The 23,079-nt window shown below is 33.8% G+C and overlaps 1 protein-coding gene across 2 annotated transcripts in view; it reads right to left on the bottom strand.

The window, feature by feature from the left end:
* LOC118181591 (protein Wnt-4-like) overlaps positions 1-23,079 on the bottom strand; it is a 362,494-nt gene that overhangs the window by 150,760 nt on the left and 188,655 nt on the right. The gene's annotated exons all lie outside the window — the stretch shown is intronic.

Raw genomic sequence — 23,079 nt, 5'->3', positions numbered from 1 at the left:
GAACAACACCTCTGGGATTGAGCATAATCAAACAGCCGTACTGAATTTTGCAAACAGTCATATTCTTCAACACAATCACTTTCACAGAAGAGCAAAATCCTTTCAAACTGTCTTATTTAAGTTTTCATCAAGTTTCATCTTCGCTAAGACTGAAGTTATACATATGGATACTTAAAAAATACCTTTTTTGGTATTCTTCAGTTTTATTAAAAAAAAAAAGGGTCCTTACAGTTTACATTTTCTAGCTCTCTAACAGGCTTCATTTTTGTAATTTACCCGCTGGAACGCACCTCACGAGAAAAAATTCTTTTTCCCGCCATCAAGTGCACAACCGACACATTAAATTATCTTTCAGCTTGCATAATTTTCCCGACGGGGTTTAACTACCAATCTGCGACAGACTTATGAATTTACTACTTGACGGTATATAGGAGAACAGTCTTCAATAGCATTCTACATAATAGCAATTCAAAGTGAATCTCTTACGTCATATTACAACTATACAATATATAAAAGTTTCAAATTCCTTTATGCAGTTTCAACATATTTCGTTTTTAAATGGGATATGTAAGAAAAGGAATCTTAACAACGCTTTTGTGTAACATTATTTCATGAAACAATCTGAATATCCGAAGTAAGATCAAAACAACGGCCTTACTCGGGAATGCCAATTCCAGTTCGATTATGAGGTATCTTTAATTAAAAAATCAATCTGCTGCAATCTTCAATCTGCTTATAATTAAAAATAAAAACTTATCATCACAAACATTAATCACACAACTACTATTTAGTTATTTATTCATGCTTTTAATCCTTTTGTCCATCCACACTTGAAACAGTACATAGAAAAAAAAAACTCATATCGTAACACCTTTACCAAGAATAAAAGTGAATTGCTACTGGTTGAATTATTAGTTTCCCTACCGCGACTGAAAAAGAGCCGCGGATAATACCATTTGCATTACATGGCCAAACACAATAGCAGATCATTCTCTTTTGTTTCCGGCTAGACGCCATGAATGTCCATCAACTCAGACACAGCCTTCAAGGGAATGATTACCTCCATATTCAAACAGAAGCCAACACTTTCACCTCCCAGACAGGTAGATACTCCCTTTCTCCCCACGTGTCTCACAGCTTCAGAATAAACTGTCTGGGTCAAAAACGTTTTTGAGAAAGGGATAGTGACAAAATTAAAGGTAAGAAAATGTTATTAAGAGGTTTTCATCAGAGGACATCCTTATTTATTATGGCATATGTTTCTGTAAACAGTGGTTAAGAAGTCAAAAGTTCTGGGTGGTATTTCAGTTTCAGCAGCCGAACGGAACTGACGTTTATAAAAAGGAAAAACACTAAGTTGAGAAGATAAGAACTAGATATATAGCATAGCCTGCAATTAACGGTTTTGAAGAAGTTCAAACATACATTCATAAACTGGTTGACGTAAGCTCAGAATAAACACAATCTAGTGGTAAATATTTAGCAATGAGTTCTGCAAGCTATTGCAGTTTGTAAAATTTAGAATAATTAGCTAAAAGCTAATTCCTTACTTATGCAGAATAAGAAGAATGAGACACCTTAAATAACAATGTCACATTTATTTTTTTCCAGAAAGGGACTATACTAAACATATCGTACTGAATTTAATATAAGGTAGTTTCACATACGATAGGCGCCGCTTAATACGATCGCGTTTGTCCATGGTTATTCTGATAACATTAAATGATAAGAAAAAATATCCTTCCAATCAGTAATAGCATTTAACTAATTTAATATAAAATTATCAAGAAAAATATAAATAGGTATTTTCACAATATTTTAATTAGAAGAGTGCAAAAGTTTATTAAAAAGCTGTTCATAATGTGTAGCAGAACATTTCTTGTAATTATTTTACCGATGCTGTACCAGTAGTGGGAAACAGCCGGTTCACCGACAGGAGGCGGTGCGCGGTGCAAGCTCGCAGGCGCAAAATTTAGAACAGAAAAACTTATGCATAACTTTATGTAAGCTTTCCATAAGTTTTTCAAGAGGCCGAAAAGTAACACTATACTAATATACCTATAGTGTTTTTAAAATGAAAGAAAGTAAAAATTAAGAAAAAAATATTTATAAACTAAATGTGCTTAATATCATTAACCATTAAATTAAAAAAGATTATATACAAATTAAGTACATAGAACTCCATTAAATGAAAAAAAAATTATGAAAAATTAATGAATAAATACGTTAAAACTAAATATATAAATTGCGTTAAATATAATAGATAATTAGATACATTCAAAAGTAAAAATTAACAAAAATCTTTAAAATACGTTAAATTTAATATATACAATTTAAATATGCAAAATATTATTAAATTTTACATAAAATACGTTAAGTAATCTTAAATTACTAAAAAGATTATTAAAAAATTATTAAATACATAAAAAAATATTAAATGGCATAATGCCCATAAGCATAGCTGTTTCACACTATCTATCAGATATCGTTTATCATCATAGGGCGACAAAGTCACTTTGTTGGCTTCAACAGTAAGTTTTCGAACTTTTTAAAATAGATGCAAACCATGTCTACAGTATTTCTGGGAATTCTACAGAGATGCTATTTCCGGAAATTTTTAAGAAATACTTTCATTTCTTTTGGTAATTTATAAGAGTTATACTATTTTATTATAGCGTTACACAAAATACTTTTAAATAGGAAAACAATTAGTAGGAAAAATAAAACAATTAGAATACTCTTCGCACCACCTGGCAGGACCATGTTTCCTTCATAAACAATTTTTTAGCATACGTTAATACCAGAGTATACTTACATTTTAAAAATATAATTTATTAATATTAATTTAATTTTATATTGGTATTTAGTAGAAGAAAGTTTATATTCGTTTTCAATAATTCAAGTTAAGTAGAATTAGGATAATTCATATCTTAGTAACTAAACATTTAATAAATGTTGGTCCTCACATTAATGAAATGGATTAGCCTGCTAAATTTGGATACCTGTTCTATGTTTATATGTATGCTAGTAAGAATCACCACGGTCATAGTCCTTTAAATCCCTCTCCTGTTGCTAAGACTAGAATGAGAAATGTGTACGTACATTAACAGGTTAATAAATGTTATGTAATGCCATAATGACAGAGAAAGGAATAGGCTACTTTCTTGTGTTATTTCCAAACTTTGAGATGTTCAGGTATAGTGTGGTACACCTATTTAATTTGAATTTTATTTTTGGTCCTTTTTAAAAGTCAAGGAACACACGGCAAGTTTCGGGGACCACAGATTGAGAAGCGTAGTTTCATGAATTTCCTGAAATTACTTCTAAACATCTTACGAAAAATGAATAGTTTCAAAGCTGTGTTTGCAGCAGACAAGAAACATTCCTAAAACAAGATCGATTTTTTACGTTAATCTGGATGACAGTTATGCTACTAAGAAAAGCACTGACGACAGTAGAGCGTAACCTACATGTCTTGCACTGTTTAGATAGAACAATAGAAACCTGAAACGGAATTAGTAATTCAGTAATTCCAAAGCTTAGATGCGATGAATCGATAATATTATACACTGGTGTGCAAAAATTAAGGACAAAATCGAAAAATTAGCATATCGGCTGAACGAAGAGGCAGAGCGGACAGAAAGATCAATCAAGAGATTAAGTAAGGTTATGTACGGTAGCACATGCGCAGATATGCAGGTAGACGTAATGGGGGGGGGGTGTCTGAGTAGTATAAAGCATGTTGTCGGTGTAAGATCAGTATTTCTGGCAAAGAGATTGCACGCCGTATAGCAATTAAAATCACACCGAGCTGCTGCCTCAGCGAGAAATGGCGAATAATCAATCTGTTAGACGACATCTGGATGCTTTTACCCGAGGTCGAATCATTGGGAAGTTGGAGGAAGGCCGCAGTGTGACAAGTGTGGCTGCAGAGTTCGGAATTGCTCACAGCATCGTTTCACGACTTTGGAGACAATTTCACATTACAGGAACAGCTATCCGGGGGTTTAGTAGTGGTCGTCCACGAGGAACCACACCCACAGATGACCGGTATATTGCCTTACAGACCAGAAGAAACAGGCGGCAGACAGCGGGAGAAATCGCTAGACACACGACACAGGCGACTGGACGACCGATATCGCGTTTTACCGTGGCCAGACGACTGCACGGTGGTGGTCTGTTTGCACGACGCCCTGTACGGTCTGTACCTCTAACGCCTGCCCATCGGAGAAGGCGTTCTCTGTGGTGCCGGGAACACCAGAATTGGAGAGACAATGAATGGGCACGAGTACTCTTTACAGATGAGAGTAGATTCAGTCTGAGTAGCGTTTCTCATCGCATACTCATCTGGAGAGAGCGGGGAAACCGCAATCATCCCTCTAACATCATTGAAAGGGACAGGTATGGAGGTGGCGGTGTTCTCGTTTGGGGAGGCATCATGCTTGGTAGTCGTACAGACCTTCACATCTTCGACGCAGGTTCAGTCAACGGGACTCGTTATTGTAACGAGATTCTTCTTCCATATGTGCGTCGTTTTAGAGGCGCTATGGGTACGACAATGCACCATGTCATCGCACAGTAGCTGCCGAACAGCTCTTAGAGAGTGAGGATATTGAATGTATGGATTGGCCGGCACGATCTCCGGATCTCAATCTCATCGAGCATGTATGGGATTTTCTAGGCAGACGCTTGGCAGCTCGTACCTTACCACCAGTAACGATTCCGGAGCTTCGATTGGCGCTGCAAGACGAATGGGCAGCAATGCCTCAACAACTCATTGACACCCTCATTCTCAGCATGGGCAGACGCTGTGAAAACTGCCTAGCAGTCAGGGGAGATCATATCCCCTATTAAAGACCGGATGTTTCTTGCTGGACACCCATCACAGGGATGTTTCCGCCTTCAGTCGCATTGCGCTCCACGCTACTTTTTCAATAAAGCTTCTTTTTATCCCTCTGATTTCTCTTTTAGTAAGTGTTGCTTACATTACTCATGTCCTTACGTATTGGGGATCTTACGGTATTAAATGTGTTGATTTGGAAAGCTTTTGTACAAAGTTATATTGAAAAAACCGTCTTGTCCTTAATTTTTGCACATCAGTGTATATCTTAACGATTTTCTCCGTCACTGCGTGCTAAATTGCGGTTTCATTTTACATTTTAACCTTCAATTTCGTAAAAACCATAATCCTTTTTTTATCGTAATATTGAAATAGATACAAATCGACAAAAAAAAAAAAAAAAAAGGAATCTCTTGTCATATGTCTTTATTCTGAAATTTAGGTAGTAGTTAAGATCTCTTAAGTTCGCGATTAGTTATATAAAATTTTACTAACAGTTAAATACAAAATAAAACTCAGTCAAATTTCAACCTTGCTAGACTTACATTTAAATAAAAAAAAAAAGAAAATATAGACTGAGTGTATTTCGAGCGAAAAGAAATATCGCTGTTCCCCAAAAGCAAAATTATATTCAGCAGGCGGACAATAAACGAATGAACGTACGCAAAAGATAATTTTTACCTTTTTAAGAAGAATGATCCAAACTTTCTCAAAATTATTTTTTTATTGAAATAACGGTATAATAATATATACATACAATTTGTAATACAAATAATAGTTGGATATGGTCAGTTTATGTTTATTAAATCAGTTATTTAAGTCTGTGGTCAGTTATTAAACTCTTTAAGCTATTATGGAAACACGCCCAGTAATCTTTCTCTAATACGACCTTCTATAGTGAACTCCATCGGATTTTAATCTTCTGTCACCTTATATAGGGGATGACTACTGTTGCGTTACATTCATATGTAGTGATGTTTGTTTACTGTCTAAAAGTGCTGGTCATTTTCAAAGGCATTCATTTTGGGAAACGGAACGCTTGGACAGGGTTCACTGTATTTTCACATCTTTGAAATTAATAATTTTATATAAATATTTGATGGATAAACTGATGTTCAAATTTAAACGTTAATAAAATGATTGTTTTGATACTAGGTACACTAATGTTGACAGACAATGATTTTAACATGCGAAAAAAAAGAATTACAGTTATTCTAACTTTTCTATAAATAATTACATAGTGTTTAAATTTTAATTGGATAACGCAAATCAGTGACCCTAAGTCACATTAACAAATGTAAATCTTCATGCCTTATAGAAGGAAAATTAATTCTAAATCCTTAAAATAAAAAACATTGATCACAATGTCTTCATTTTATGACAGCTATTAAGCCTTCCGAAATTACAACATTCATGTGTAAACTTTTCTTTACAGAAGTAGCTTAAGGCGTAAAAGGAAGTTCCATTAATTTTTACCAAAACTTTTAGACCGCTCCCAATCTCTAAGTATAATCCCCAAATCGCTATAAATACCCCAGGATATTTTTTTCTGAAATACACAAATGTTTCATTATTTTTAGCTTGTTCTATAAATTAAGTATAAAAATATTTAAATATTTGAATTTACGCATTTAAAAGTAAGGATTATTCAAACATTTTCTCGAAGTGTAAGCGTGTGTTTTTTTCTAATTAATTAAGTTTGTCACAAAAACCTTTCTGGCTTTTGATGAGAAGCAACAACAAGACAGCAAATTGAAAATCCTGAGATTATGCTTATTGGCAGTTATTAATGTTGCATTGTTGTCGATTTCCGTAACAACAGTCATTTACATAAGAACTCTGCAATCTGCTGGGCTAATCTGCAATATCCTTTGATCTCTTAAGTTCTTTGGCCTTTTAAAGCAATCTGTTAATTCATGGATGCGGCAAATTAACTCAAATGATTGTAGTTTTTATACAAATGAATTATTCAGTTTAACGAATGAAAGTCAAAAGTTCGACTATGTGATATGTAAATGGATATGATTGCTGGAATGTGCAAGCGCAAACAAAAATATCATTATCAAATATATTCGAGAATACAGTCCCCTTTCATTTACGGAAATATCCTAGAATTTTTATACAGCAATCCAATAATCTAGAAAGGAATAATATAGGAAATAATTATTTATATAGGCTGTACAGAAATAATCACTGACAACTGTGCAACAATTATTCCTGTACTTTATCTATCTATTATTTGTAATATTATAAAAATACCGTATTTACTTTCATATTTCTCCCCCTTACGTAATTCTTTCTCACGGTTTTTTCAGCATGATTTAGAAACTTCTAATTTATGGTAACAATGTAAAATGATGTGTAAGTAAAATGAATTTTATTGAAATAAATCCTTTGAAATACATAATACAACAATATTAGAGTATATTTATGTGTTCTTTATAATCTGCTATTTTATCATTTAAGTCGTCTCTTCAGAAATAATATTTATTCTCCGCGCAATTTTCTCCTGGTTTTCAAGAGGTTAAATTAGGGAGGAAAACGAGAATAAATACAGTATTTGACAACATATACTGATGATAATGTGCTATACGGAGTGTTTCAAAAGATTTCAAGACTTCATTGGTTCTGCTTATTCAATAAAACAGACTTTCGAACCACGACAATTTTCACTGTAAAAAGCTTGGTAATAATTTATGTAACTTAAATTTTTAGACGAGGAAATGCTTTCTTACAAAGTACAAAAATTATCTTCATATGACCAAAATTACCTAAAACATCTTATACAAAAGCTTTTCAGAACGGAAACTTGTTCCAGATAATGACTCTATAGATAAGTTTTCGGACGTCTACTTCTGATGAATATTTGGATGGTATGCAACACTAATTTTGAAGCACTATTTAAAATTAAAATTCATTATCAGACTTAGGAACGCTATACTAATTCTGAATTTAAATTTCGTATATTTTTACTAAAAGATATCAAGTTAAAGATCTATCTCCCTACTTGCCGCATGCCTTCATGGTGTTATTGGAAATACTTTTCAGACATCCTGCTCCGAAATAAAATGCCAAATGACCTCTACAATGGCTACCCAACTAAAAGATTGTGCACGATAATTCATTATCACCAGTATTTGGCAATAGGGTCCTGGCTTTCTTAATCGCACTTTTAATGAAGAAAAGTATTTGCTCTATCTTCATTCCGTACCTTTATGGCATAATTGAAAGCACTTCCAGCTGGCATTCAGAAGGTCCGAATTTCCGAGTCCCGAGGCTTAGACCCTCGTCACTGTACATTTTCCAATCTTCCTGCTTCGAAGAAATCTAATGGTTCTATGAAGTGATTAAAATGTGTTTGTTTGAAAGCTTATATCTCATTTGATTCCTTTCTTAAAACATAATTCTAAGTTTATAGCGAACAGTCCAAGAGATATGTAATCAAGCAATATAGACCAAGTTCTGTGTATAATGACATTAATTATTGCCCAGCAATTAAACATTAATCATTATAGGGCATTAATTTATGATAAAACGTAAAATAAATCTATAGATACTGCAAATAAACTATTATAACGTTTTACAGTCAATGTTGCTTTAGTTTATATTTTTCTGTAAAAACATTTCTTCGTTTAAACGAAATTCTTACACGCACTAAATTCAGATCCATGTCCTATAAATAATACCTAGCGTCAAACGCAAAATTTCTGCGACTATCGAAGAGCTATATGCATTAATATTTATGGAAACAAAATCTGTAGCCTGTAGCTTTTTCGAAAAACGCTGTAGAGCAACATCAGGTTACTACAGCAATTCCCCATCTTCATTTTCCGCGCAGCCCTTATTAAGACTTTCATATTATAGATTAACATTCGCCTTCAGAATATGTAACCCCTTCATGCTTCTATAGTATTTTCTCAAGTATATAACAATACTGTTTTATTTTAACATCACAAAATTAATGGGCTAAAATGAATAAGGACAGTAAAGTATAATCAAACAAAGTAGAATTATTACATTATTTATTTCAAATAATACAACGGTAACGCATATTTTATTTTATTAAATAAATAATATAAATTATTTATTTTAAATAAACACAACGGTAACCCATATTTTTAAACATCATTATTACTATATTACATTTATTTCGAACTCCACTCGTACTAAATTTTAGACAAAGACTTGATCTGCAAGAAAAAGCTGATAGCCCTTATATTTAAACACAACATGAAAAAAGTGACACTTTATAATTAAAAATGAATACATTAATAAACAAACATTATTCAACAACCGTAAGAGGACAGACCTAAACCAGGCAAGTCAAACAGAGCATCTCAAGTGGAACAAATAGTCATCAGAGTACAAAAGTGCATGTTACAAGAATCAAATAAAACATTTTTATACTAATAGTAGAGTGAACGAGAAAGGGAGTAAATATATTAATTCGCACCTAATACCGTATAAGCTTTTAAAAAATAGAAAGACTGTAAGAAAATCCAGATAGTAATTGGGTACCTAATTTTTACTTTTCCGACACCTGACATCATTTTCCTGCAAGCAGCTTTCGGATGTCTGAAAATGTGCTATTCCAATTAACAATTTTCAAAGATTCGTTGAATGTATGTTGAATTGAACCTCGCTGAGGATTTGTTTCTTTTCATAAGTGACGAAAGCTGTTCAGACTAGTACGTACACTGGTGTTCAAAAATTAAGGACGAGACGGTTTTTTCAATATAACTTTGTACAAAACCTTTCCAAATCAACACATTTAATACCGTAAGATCCCCAATACGTAAAGACATGAGTAATGTAAGCAACACTTACTAAAAGAGAAATCAGAGGGATAAAAAGAAGCTTTATTGAAAAAGTAACATGGAGCGCAATGCGACTGAAGGCCGAAACATCCCTGTGATGGGTGTCCAGCAAGAAACATTCGGTCTTTAATAGGGGATATGATCTCCCCTGACTGCTAGGCAGGTTTCACAGCGTCTGCCCATGCTGAGAATGAGGGTGTTAATGAGTTGTTGAAGCATTCCTGCCCATTCATCTTGCAACGCCAATCGAAGCTCCGGAATCGTTACTGGTGGTAAGGTACGAGCTGCCAAGCGTCTGCCTAGAAAATCCCATACATGCTCGATGGGATTGAGATCCGGAGATCGCGCCGGCCAATCCATACGTTCAATACCCTCACTTTCTAAGAGCTGTTCGGCAGCTACTGTGCGATGACATGGTGCATTGTCGTCCATGAAAAGGAACTGCTGACCCATAGCGCCTCTAAAAAGACGCACATATGGAAGAAGAATCTCGTCACAATAACGGGTCCCGTTGACTGAACCTGCGTCGAAGATGTGAAGGTCTGTACGACTACCAAGCATGATGCCTCCCCAAACGAGAACACCGCCACCTTCATACCTGTCCCTTTCAATGATGTTCGAGGGATGATTGCGGTTTCCCCGCTCTCTCCAGATGCGTATGCGATGAGAATCGCTACTCAGACTGAATCTGCTCTCACCTGTAAAGAGTACTCGTCCCCATTCATTGTCTCTCCAATTCCGGTGTTCCCGGCACCACAGAGAACGCCTTCTCCGATGGGCAGGCGTTAGAGGTACAGACCGTACAGGGCGTCGTGCAAACAGACCACCACCGTGCAGTCGTCTGGCCACGGTAAAACGCGATATCGGTCGTCCAGTCGCCTGTGTCGTGTGTCTAGCGATTTCTCCCGCTGTCTGCCGCCTGTTTCTTCTGGTCTGTAAGGCAATATACCGGTCATCTGTGGGTGTGGTTCCTCGTGGACGACCACTACTAAACCCCCGGATAGCTGTTCCTGTAGTGTGAAATTGTCTCCAAAGTCGTGAAACGATGCTGTGAGCAATTCCGAACTCTGCAGCCACACTTGTCACACTGCGGCCTTCCTCCAACTTCCCAATGATTCGACCTCGGGTAAAAGCATCCAGATGTCGTCTAACAGATTGATTATTCGCCATTTCTCGCTGAGGCAGCAGCTCGGTGTGATTTTAACTGCTATACGGCGTGCAATCTCTTTGCCAGAAATACTGATCTTACACCGACAACATGCTTTATACTACTCAGACACTCCCCCATTACGTCTACCTGCATATCTGCGCATGTGCTACATACATCACCTTACTTAATCTCTTGATTGGTCTTTCTGTCCGCTCTGCCTCTTCGTTCAGCTGATATGCTAATTTTTCGACTTCGTCCTTAATTTTTTCACACCAGTGTACTACGTAACATGGAAATCACGTATGGAGCAAATCTGCGGCTTTCTGGGAAACATGCAGGCAACTATTTGTAAAATTCTAGATTACCCACTTCACTGAATTCTTGCTTAAAAATTGAGTCATACTAAATGTAATACTGTTAATTCCATTTGTAAATGAGAGGGCACTATTTTAACTTAAGTGAGTTTTCTAAAGAGAACATCTCAAGATTCCATTTCAGCACACAAGGTTACACATACATTTTCATATTTTAAGGAATTCCAATTTTTAAGATTAAAAGAATATAATTATATATTTTTAATTATTTTCACGGGGTGGAAAGCAGAAAAATAAGTCAAAAATGTGCCAAACACCATACGCGGCCTACACGCCGCGAGTTTTTCATTCCTGATATAAACAGTTATTCAAGCCTCATTATTTATGTGATCCTTGAGGCTACTTCTTTCAGCTAAGCTTCTCAGCTTTCTAGAATTTTTTAAGTCATGTATGTAAATTTGGAGAGGATTTTTACAACAGCTATTTAACCTACGCTGATAAAAGTGCTTTTCAAAAAAGTACAGCTCTGAAGCTGTGAAGTGTCAGTTCAGTAAGTAACTGTCCTCAGAATATTTACGATTTTATATAGTAGCTTTCAATAGAAAGCAAGATTGAAAGTTTCCATATATCTGTGCTCTCAGTGCACATCGAAGAGAACGGGGTATTTTTATTGTCTCATTTAATGTCAATTCAGTAGCATTAGATACCTCACTGATTCTCCGGAAACCTGTACTGTTCTCAAATTATTGAACACATTCCTCACCAAATGTACGCTGCACATTAACACGAAAAGATGTCGAATTTCACCAAATACATGGTTTTTACCAGCAATAAGTTAGCTGATTCTGCAGAACGCTTCAGTCAAATTTTTATTTCCTAAAACTATTTTACATTCAGCATTTTCGGTAGTTGCTGAAAAAAGACTATTCTTTTTTGGGAGGTAAAACGGATTTTGGTTTCTAAATGATACAATACAAACGAAGATTACCTACCTCTATTTGATAAAACTTCCCCTCCCCCATGCAAAACAGAGGAGATGTCCTTATGTTCTGCGCATGAAAATCTATACTTCAAATTTTCTTCTCCTCTGGGAAGAATCACGGTTTGGAATTACTTAACTAGTGGTGGTCTTTTCTTATAAGAGCTGTAATCCACGATAGTTTCAGTTCTATGTGGCAATCTACTCTTTAATCACTTATTCGATTTTATATAAAAAATACATTACATTTAATAAACTCCAAAAGAACAAAAATTTCTTTCGAACAAACTCTGTACTCAGTTCGGTTTGACTGTCTCAGTTTTAAAGAAAGTGAGCTATGCATCTCACTGGTAATTTACTGAATACTGAAAATATGGTTGGTTGCCAGTCATTTTATATTATACGCAGTGACACAGCAAATGAGAGGGTAGCAATATGTGATACGAAAGAATCCAGCAATACGATTATTGAGGCGTACACATTTCGATCAAAAAAGAAATCCTACATTTACATTATTTTTTAATCAATTACAAATTTACACTTTCAGAACAGTTAGCAGTAATTTGTTGTTTTGTCTGTCCTTATTGATAATTTTTCACGTATCCCTGAACTAGCCGTCCCGTATCCCCACAGTTATGCGCACCACAAGTTGGAGGATACACGTAAAACAAGTTAGCAACCGCTGAACATGAGACAGAAGATGAGACGCATGACATAAGATATTTGCGAAAGATCGAATGACTTCGAAATATATTTATTTATTTACAAGTAAAAAAGTAAAGCAAATATTTTTAATTCCTCCAATATTTAGGCCAACTCCTTAAGAAAACGTTTTGCCGCTAAGCGTTTTAACCTACCTGTCCGAAGCAATGGTGGATATAACGTTCTCTCCATAGGTTTCATAAATGATCCGTTTCGTTTCCACAACAACAGTTTTGTTTTTCGAACGGGAGGAAGGGAAGGTTAAAACGAAAATCAGATTAGAAGAACATTAGAAGTTAATCCACTTTTACCGTGTTCAGTTTTTCAGGTACGATAAAAATGTGGTTACATTGTTATGATGCCACTAATAAATTTTAAGTTGTGACAAAGTATCATCTTAAAATTATAAACCTCTCAAAAAACAAAAATGTTTAGCTCGCATTAACCTCCATTGATCTGCAATTCGCTGAACTTTTGCAAATACCTAACTTACAAAGCGACTTAATTCTAAGCCTTTTTTTTTTATACCTCCTAAAAACAAGTTCAAAAACTTACGGTCATCCTGTACACAGCCATCTTACACTAAGGCCAATCATGTAGTTGTTTTACAAAAGTATTCATTTCAGTTATTTAAACTACAATAAATACGGTTTGAAAGACATCTTTGATAATTCGTGTTGCGATAAAAATATTAATTATTTTATTGTTTATATTATTATATTTCTTAGTTTTTTCAATCCTTCTCCCGTTTCGTAAACACTGCAAGCATTTAGCCCAAAGGGGCAATCTGCCCAGGAAGGCTATTAATTTCGTTTTGGAATTTTGCGTTGATTCACTACAAATGGAGTTTCACTTTCCAAATTGTTGCCACCAAATATTAGAGTCCTGTATATTATTTAAAGAAATTAAATAATGAAAACTCTGCAAGAATTACGTATGTATCTCGCTCTGTGAAAAAACAACGATACTTAGAGACATCAAATTTTAATAACGTAGTCCTCCACTCGAATATTTGGAATTTGGAATTCGTTTTATTATCTGTTTCATATTTTGTAAAACTTTAACAAATTTTTGATTTACAAATTCAAAGCGATAAATGGCAACACTTGCCGAAAAATAAAACATTTTTATTTTCCATTGCGAGACTGTGTATCGGAAATTCTAAAGATATCTTCCTTTTAAAATTATTTTGCGATATTGCTGTTGAATTGAATTTTATCGTTTAAGTGCGAAGAACATGGTATTTAATAAATAAAGGTAACACACAAAATATTTAAAAAAAACGCCTCTTTTGGGCGCAATATAAAATCTGAAAGATTTCAGATTTTTTTTTTAAAATTTTATATATTTAAATTACCATATTACTATGGTAACTATGGGAACTTATCATTACAGTAAGCTTGAGGATAAAACTCAGAATGCATAGTTTAATTTAATAAATGACCTTTAGTTAATAGTTAAAAGTTTAGTTCAATAATAGGTAGGACACCTTAAATGCAAAGTGAATAACCCTTTCATAACGAAAAGGAAATGTCATATATTTTTAACGCGTGAAACGGATTCGAGCCGCACATTAATTCAAATTACAAAGCCTTTTTCAGATAATATCAACAATCGCATTGAAAAGATACAAAATTTCCATTGAACATTGAACACGATACAATTTCTTTTCGTTGTTTGCCTCGGGACGCAAATGGTGATAAATGAATAATTATTATCGCTACATTAGTGCCGATTTGAAGCAATTATTGCGCTGTTGAAGATGGGGCAGATACAGAAGTTAATGTGCCGTGGAGACTTGATTTATCTTTTACACGTCAACATATACAAAGTTTAGAATACATTTCTCATTGACATTATAAAAATGTATTGCTTAAATTCGTATTCCTATTCAATACTAGCATACTAATATAAGTAACAATGCTTTCATTTCGTAGATAAAATGAAGTAGGCACAAGTTTGGGCTTCAAAGATTAAGAAAAGAAAATACTACGTAACGACGTATAATTTTTTTTAAAAATAATAACAATAATATTGAAATATACATGAAACTTGCAGTTCATTATTCATACAAAGGATTACTTTACAGCAATAATGAATTCACTGAAAGTTTCGAGCTTTGAGATTCATAGTTGCTTTGACACTTTTAGGCAACAAATCAAACTAAACCTCAAAACTGATAATAACATGAATTTTAGGTTAGTCCACTAGCTAATGTTACTCATAATTATATGTATACTAGATAATATTTCTAATTATAATCAATGTTTCAGTACGTCTGTCAAAACTTCTTTTCATTTTGAATTATTAATACGAAATTTCTCAAGACGATTATCCGTGGTTTCAGATGAATTAGATATTTAGTACATGTGGTAGCCTTAAAAAGGAATATTACCAACGGTGATGATAAAAACCATTATTAGCAGCAAAGGTGGTATTCATCTCAAAATTCACTTTTTGTCCGTATCACTTTTCAAATCTTTGCCATCCAATGTTATCGCCATGCATATTTTTTTTTAAAATTAAAATAATGAAGAATTTGTATGTATGTATGCATGTTCCTCGAACTGTGTAAAAAGAATGGCACCTAAAGTCACTTAATTCTTCGTACACGTACCTCCTGTAATCGAACATGTTCTTCTCGAAGCCCAAATCATGAATTTGTTTTTATTTTATAGTTTGTATAATTTAATGTATTTTTGATTAACTAACTATGATATTCGAAAGCGAGAAGTGCCAACGTTGTTTTAAGTAAAACTTTTTTATTTCCCACGCGCTAGACTCTTGCCATTCGGGAAAATGTAAGATATTTACCTCCCAATTTTAATCGAAAAACTCGGCTATTTGAAAGCGACGTATTACCCACTATTGGAAATAAAATACTTTTATTTTCCAGCCCCCATTCGATACAGCCTGACTCTTAACTTTCAGTTTTAATCTGAAAGGTTTCTGAGTAACAAACAAAAAGCACTGTTCTAAATAATTTTTTTAAAGTTTTCAATATGATTGATTTGAACAAAAATGCTTTAAAATCACGAGATTCTGATACTTTGCAGTGTGTGGCCCCAACTTGTCAGTAGCTGTGGTAGTGACTGCTATGAACTGTAAATTTACACAAACACGTAAGAAGGGTTTAAAGCCCTTTTTATTCCACTTTAGAAATAACAGCTGCGTTCACTTGACGCTCACAAATTACGCCGACCCGGCGGTTTAACAAAACAGAAATTTGAAACTAAAAATTAATGACAGGATGAATAAACAACTAGATCACTACCTACGAGGCTCTGAAATCGTAACAAACCTAACCGCGTTCTAAAATACAGCTGAGATTCAGCGAGCTTACTGAATAAGCAGTTGAAAGATTCAATGAACCGCCGAGATAGGCACACAGGCCGAAACGCGAGATTCTTAAATTTCTACCTAGCAACCTTCACGTTAGCGATTCAAGAACCACACTTACAAATTCGTTTCTCTTCTATTTAAACTCAACTTACTTCTAAAATTTGAACATACTGCGCGTTCTACTACAATTTACATAATCTGGCATTGGCATTTCTAGGGGAAAGTAAAGGCTTGACGGGAAAGATAGCTTAAACTTAAAATAAATGTTAGTTAAAATAAATATAAACCCTAGAACCTAATCAAAAATACTAAACATTTTTATACAATTACACTAGCTGGACTCATTTTAAAATCATTTCACTCATTTTATTATGATAACTATTTGGAGTGGGGGGTAAAGAAGCTAGTGTTAAAGAAATAACATACCTAATATTAAAGAACGTATGACAACCCCTAACACTCTATCGGGAATTCTAAAGATAATGCTATTTTTAAATATTTTATGATTTTGCTGTTGAGTTTTGCGTTGCTCAAGTATGAACAACGTAATATTTAATAAATAAATTTAAACACAGAAAAAAGTTAGTCATAAAAAAAAGAAAGAAAGAGAGAAAAGTTTCCTAAGTCATCTTCGTTGAAAACTGAAGCGTAATATGATGAACTAAAGAAAGCAATTCTATTAAAAAACAGAAAAAAATTGTGCCAACACTTGAAGCTTGCATTGGGAATTATAAATATATACTGCTTTTCAAAATTGTGTGATTTTGCAGTTGAATTGTGCGTAGCGTAAGTGAGATGATAGCGATACTTAATAATAAAGCTAAAATGACAAAAAAATTGTGTTAGCAGGAATGCGTTCAAAAGAATATTGCTAATCTGCAATAAAAGGTCAGGGAGAGCATAAAAAAACCTTAACCCTCAAAACGTTAAAATCTCAGTCCTTTCAGACTTTTTTAAACTTATTAAATTATACTTTTCAGAAATAAAGATTATTTTCAGGCAGAGATCACGCTGTTTAATGGAAGTGAATACCGTAAGCGTTTCATCGCTGAAAAAATTCAAGCTGTAGTATAGACTTTTGTGTATAAAATAACAGTCATTTAAATTACACTAAATTTGAACTGTAACTTTTTTATGGGTATAAAAGATTGCTTTCTGACATATGACTCTCCACATCTGGAGTAATGTACATTAATGTCGGAAATTTACTAAAAAATAGCAATTTCTTACAACGTATTCCATGAAATTAACTGTAATTTTGCCATATACTGGGCATCAAATTGCAAAAATGCACCCACCCCCTAGTAAAAAAAAGGTGATAGTTGATGCTTTTTGAGAACTAAACTGGACGATAATGGGAAGGAAATACGGTGCACAAAGTTAACTTCGAAAATTTTAGATTCACGAGTGATGGTAATTAATGAGTTTCAGGCAGATTCCGACTATCCTTATTTAATTAATTCTTAATTAAAGAATTCAGAATATTTCGAACACATCGATATAACAGGAATAAGAAACAGGGCAAATAATTATGAAATAAATGACTGTCTTATGCAAAACAGAGCTCACACCGGTTCCACAAAGAAAACAGAGCTCACACCGGTACAAAGAATTAGGGAAACAAGTTCTTTCAGCTGTCACTGATTATATGAAGAGCCAAACAATTAGTCACAACTGATTTATTAGGACCGTTTCCTAGAAATACGATAAACTTTTGAAAAAAAAAAAAAAAACTATTTTATTATAAAAGTAGAGCATTTTCCAAAAGGGCTGCAAATGGTTTCCTCACGACACGTCTAGCGAAAGCAATCTCAGACTCATCTCTGGTTAAATTTATATCACAATACAGGGTTCCATTAAAATAATTTCCGATAATGATTCATTATTCGTTAGCAGAATTTTTGAGCAAATGTGCATGGGTCTCGTTATTATACATTTGAAAACGATCTCTTATCGACCACAATCCAACAGTTGATCGGGAAATAGGAAGATAATCCAAATGATCCGTCTTGGATGAAACCGAAGACCAGCAAAACACGACGGGAAAAACAATCGCAGATATTTTGGTTGAGAGAGCTGATAAACTGGTCCTTGTAATAAAACGGAAAGAAGCATTTAAAATAAAAGATGTTAAAAAATTAGTTCGGATAAAGGCTATATTATGATGATAAAAGGGATGAGGATATCTTTAAGGCGAGAAATAAAGTACTGAAATTTAAACATTCTTTACCTTTCCTACTGCAAGCCAAGTTTCGAAGGTTGGGTTTCAAATCTGAAGATTGTTATATAACAGCGTGTAACAGCTGCGGTAGTTTACTTGGAAGAATCTCGAAGGAAACTAGCTGAGAGTAAGCTGAGAATAACCCAAAGTAATTTTTTCCAGACGAAGGGACTAAAACTACCCAAAGACGCTGAAATCAGACGCCGATCCAAGAGATTGCGCGAGGTGAGGAAAAGACGGAAAAATCGCTAGAAGACGACCGCGATAATGAACAGACAGCTTCGCATATCCAAGTTAAAACTGCCAACATGGATGAGTTCACCAAAAAAAGAATGGACCAGTACAATGAAAGGAAGAAGCACAGCTACAGTACGAACACAAGCGCATATTTATTTGCTATTCAAGAAAAACTTAATTTGTGAACTTCAAGTTGCTAGTCGCTATGCTTTACATTAAATAAGAAATTCTGAGTTTTAAATAGTAGCTAAAAATATTTTTGACATGAGAATTCCAAATTTTTGTCTAAAACTGCTATGGTTGCGGCCGCAAATCTCAGTATTCTGTAGCATTAATAAACAGTTAGAGTATTTTAAAGTAATGAGAACTATGAAAAATGGCAGCTTATTGTACGAGGGTTATAAGATTTTATGTTAAGTAATGCAGTTGTCACACATACGCTTTCTCTCCTTCATTCGTCCAGGATGCAAATTAATTAAAATATTATATAAGCGAGAAACTTTTTGAGTTTCAAAGGTAGCTTTTAGCGCCTTTGTGTTATCGATTTTTGCTTCCTTACAGCTATAATTTCGGTAAACCACTGTAAAGCCATTTTGGCAAGCTATTCTCCGTAAATACATAGGGTCGTGGTAAAGCTTATTTGGGTGCATTCTTACCTGGTATATCAAATTTCAATTTTAATTATGTTTGTTTTACATTACCCGCAAGTTGCGAAGTTAACCTTTGTTGTATTTCTCAGTTATATGTAACTGTTGGTTTAACGTTTTAAAAAACAGGTTTATTTTGAACCTAGCAATTTTACATTTTTAAAGCAATATAGAGCCATACACACCTATTGCTTTAAGATATGCAATTAACCACCCATTCAATTTGCCTTTATTATTTTTTAAAAAGTTCATTTTGTCTGATATTTAGCAGATTATTAAATTTACGTGAGTTTACATTCAAGGTTAGTACATTTGCAGTAACAGTATACAGTAAAATTCGTTTAATATGTTCTAGAATTTATTGTGATCTGGTTCATAATCTCATAAACTTGAGCTTTTATTCTTATAGGCAAGTGAAATTGAAGTGCGTTGTGAGATATACTTAAGTGGGAAATCTGTGAAATGTCAAGAAAAAATATTAGATAATCCAGGGATACTATTCAGAACGAAAAGTTAAAGCTCGAAAGATTTTACGCTTTGCAAAATAATATACACTATGTATCAAAATCGGCTGGAACTGTAGACGGACATCTTATAGAGGTGCAACTGTTATTTTTATTTAACAAATTCTAAATTTAAAAAAAAAATTCTAAACTTCTATTTTAAAATATTATCTTAATTTTCGTAATACGTAATCTGAAAGTCTACGTATAATGTGTAGATGGTGTAGTCTGTCTACGTATAAAGCAAAAGGATCTTTTTGAATTTCAAGAATACGAAATTTTAAACGAAAACACTAGCACATTTGCAATCGATAAAATCGAGATAGCATGTTCATACATCAAAAATGTATGTTCAGCAGACAGATATACAACATAAATAACTATATTTAAGTAAAAACAAATGAGAAAGAAGACACTAGTGTTAAAAAGCAAGCAAGAAAAGATGACTTAACTACGCGTATAATGGCTGGCGGAGTCTACTGTCAAAAGAAGGGATAATAATCGTTTTATTATCGTCTAATCACCAGAGAAAGCAAAACGAATTAGCAAGGTTAATATTTCAACCAAGGTCATTTTCGTGATGGAATTTGAAAAGAACAGATGCCCCTGCTTATCAAAAACACCAACCCCCCCGCAAAAGAAAAGAAAAAATTATAATGGAGCAACAAAACGAACACATTAACGCCTATGCCAAGGGAAAAAAAGTGTTTCGCCTATGCATTTTAGCACGTGTTTGCCACTTACCTATAAATGAATTTCTGACATAAATAGAACATCGAACTTCAGTAGTGAAGAAACGAAATTGTAACTAGCAGTTACAGAAATGGCGATTCGCCAGTCATCCATTTTAATGTCAGATACATCACTAACGCCTAACATTATACCATCCTTAATTTACGTGCCTTAGAAAATAATTGTTGGTGTCTCTCAATATAGTGATTGGCTCGGCAAAGATGCTGCTTTCCTCATTTTATTAAGTACACCATTTAGCACTTCCAAATGGCACTTTTAATGGAATGAACGTCTGATCTACGAGACCTATTTCAGTCTTTTACGAACTGCAGTTATGTCTTTCCGCTATCAGTTATAACGGCCATTATAACTGGCATATGTTTATATTTTTGCTTCAAAAAATCTTCCCAGTTAGACAAGTTAATACGTTAGAGATCGTTTTGATGCATCTTTTAAATTGAATTAATAGATACGTGAATGGGAAATTTCACAGAATATTAAATCTTAATTAAATAATAAAATTTATGAGGAGTTCTAGATTATTTTTTTCTACGGAAATCAAAATAATTAAATACTTGAAAGTCTCGGGCGAGTAACACCTGGAATCTGTGAAAATTAATTAATAATGATTTAATAATTTAAATATAATTATAATTACGAAACATAATGAAGCAAATTATTATGAAATGAATATGTATAGTAAGTAGCCTTAGATTTACGAAAAATAGGGAAGGGATCAGCTTATATTAGGGAAGAGAAAGTTTAGCCATTTTAACTTCAACTTAACTGTAACCGATGTTAAAACAGGAATTGTAGTCTAAAACAGTCTAAAACATGCGAATAAATACTGGAAAAGCTGTAATGACTTTTGCAAAATCGGAAAAGTCAACTTTTCTGCAACGAGCAGTATTTAGACACCTATTAAAATATTATATACAAATATTAAAATACGTAAATTAAACAATGAATGTAAACACAAAACAGTAAGAATTATGCCTTGCTGAAATGTAAACGAGCTAATAAGCGTACAAATTCATTACTTATTCATTCATTAATTCATACTTTTTCGTTTTTAGAAAATGCATCTTATTGTCATCTAATAAAACAAAATATTTAGCATGCAACTGAAATTAAGAGAAAAAAGAAATGCACGATTAACTGTAACCTGTACGTTTGTATGGCATTTTATTATTAGTTCAATTATGTTTCAGTCGCCTGTTTTTAAATAACTGGTTCAGCATTTATTTCAAACAGCAAATCTTCTGTCAATCTTGCTACCTTTCAAAAGTATCAAAATAACATAATTAAAAACATTACTTTTAAGGTCTTTGTTATGCTGATAATCTTCAGTACTTTGAAATATAAATTTTCTTTTATCTATTCTACCACTGCTTCTGGTCCACCAGCGGCCGAGCGGCAAAGTTGCTAAAGACTGGTAGTTCAGCCCAAGGTTCGCATCCCGCAAACGGGCTGGCTGCATGGGCGTTTTCATGGTTTACCCCATGTGTATTGTTTACGAGCCAGTTTCCCTTTGAAACCACTTCATGAAGGCATTTATTTCTCCTTAGGAAGATAGCCACCGAGTGCTTTACCGTAATCATATAGCCCACCCCCAAAAACCTACCATTGTTTCTATTGCTATCCAGCACTGTGCTGCTACTACTGATCTACGAGTATTATTACTATGATCCTTTTTACGCTGAAAAACCATCGTACTATAATCTTGAAACCACTGTGTGAATCGGAAGACGATGAATGGAAGATCCTATCACATATGAATGGAAAATACTCCTGTTTTTCCTGAATGAGGTAATTTCTGTTAACAAAAGTAATGATTTCGGTGTTTATTTAAAAGAAGAAAAAATGAATAGTTGCTGCGGTATGATCTTCCTCGTAACCGTTTTTGCAAGACTTCACAATGATCGACATTCGAATTCCGTTCACGTTATAGATGAAATAAAACACAGAGAAACGTGGCTAAAACCAACATTCTCTGATAAAATCTACGCTTCTGGAAGATTTGGGTCTTTTGTGGTGGTAGCTGTTTTAGGGAATATGACTACTGATGAGGTTCAATACTGATGTTATTTATGTTTCAAGAACTGACAATTTTCAGAGGTGATCGACTATGGAAGGAGTTATCATGAGAGGTTTCACTGCATTATTGTCTAGAATGTTTAATAAAATACTGCTACAAAAACTAGCCGAAACTTAAATTTAATTGATGATATAATTAGATATCTCATGCAGAATCAGCAATATAAATATAACTTAACAGTGAGAAGAAACTGGTATACACCTAAGACTTGACTTTGAAAATACTTACAACAAAAATTTGAAAATATTACAAATAATCATTCATTTTACTCAGCTCAGACATTATAATTTGATATGACTCAACTATTAGTAGAATATCACCCTACTTCAATGGTAACAGCATTCGAAAAAATGTTTGATGACAGATGAAAAATAATCTTTGACAAAATAAACTAAATGATCAAATAATTCGAAGTCTGAGGAGGGGGATAAGGAATAAGATAATTTATTAGTTTTAAGTAAAGGCTTTAAAAACAAACATTTAACAAGATAATACAG

This window comes from Stegodyphus dumicola, chromosome 1, assembly GCF_044657685.1.
Source record: "Stegodyphus dumicola isolate Sdum_Otavi_A_Nest chromosome 1, ASM4465768v1".
Taxonomy (NCBI): Eukaryota; Metazoa; Arthropoda; class Arachnida; order Araneae; family Eresidae; genus Stegodyphus; species Stegodyphus dumicola.
Note: the sequence above shows the minus strand (reverse complement) of the source record. Positions and strands in the feature narration are given on the sequence as shown.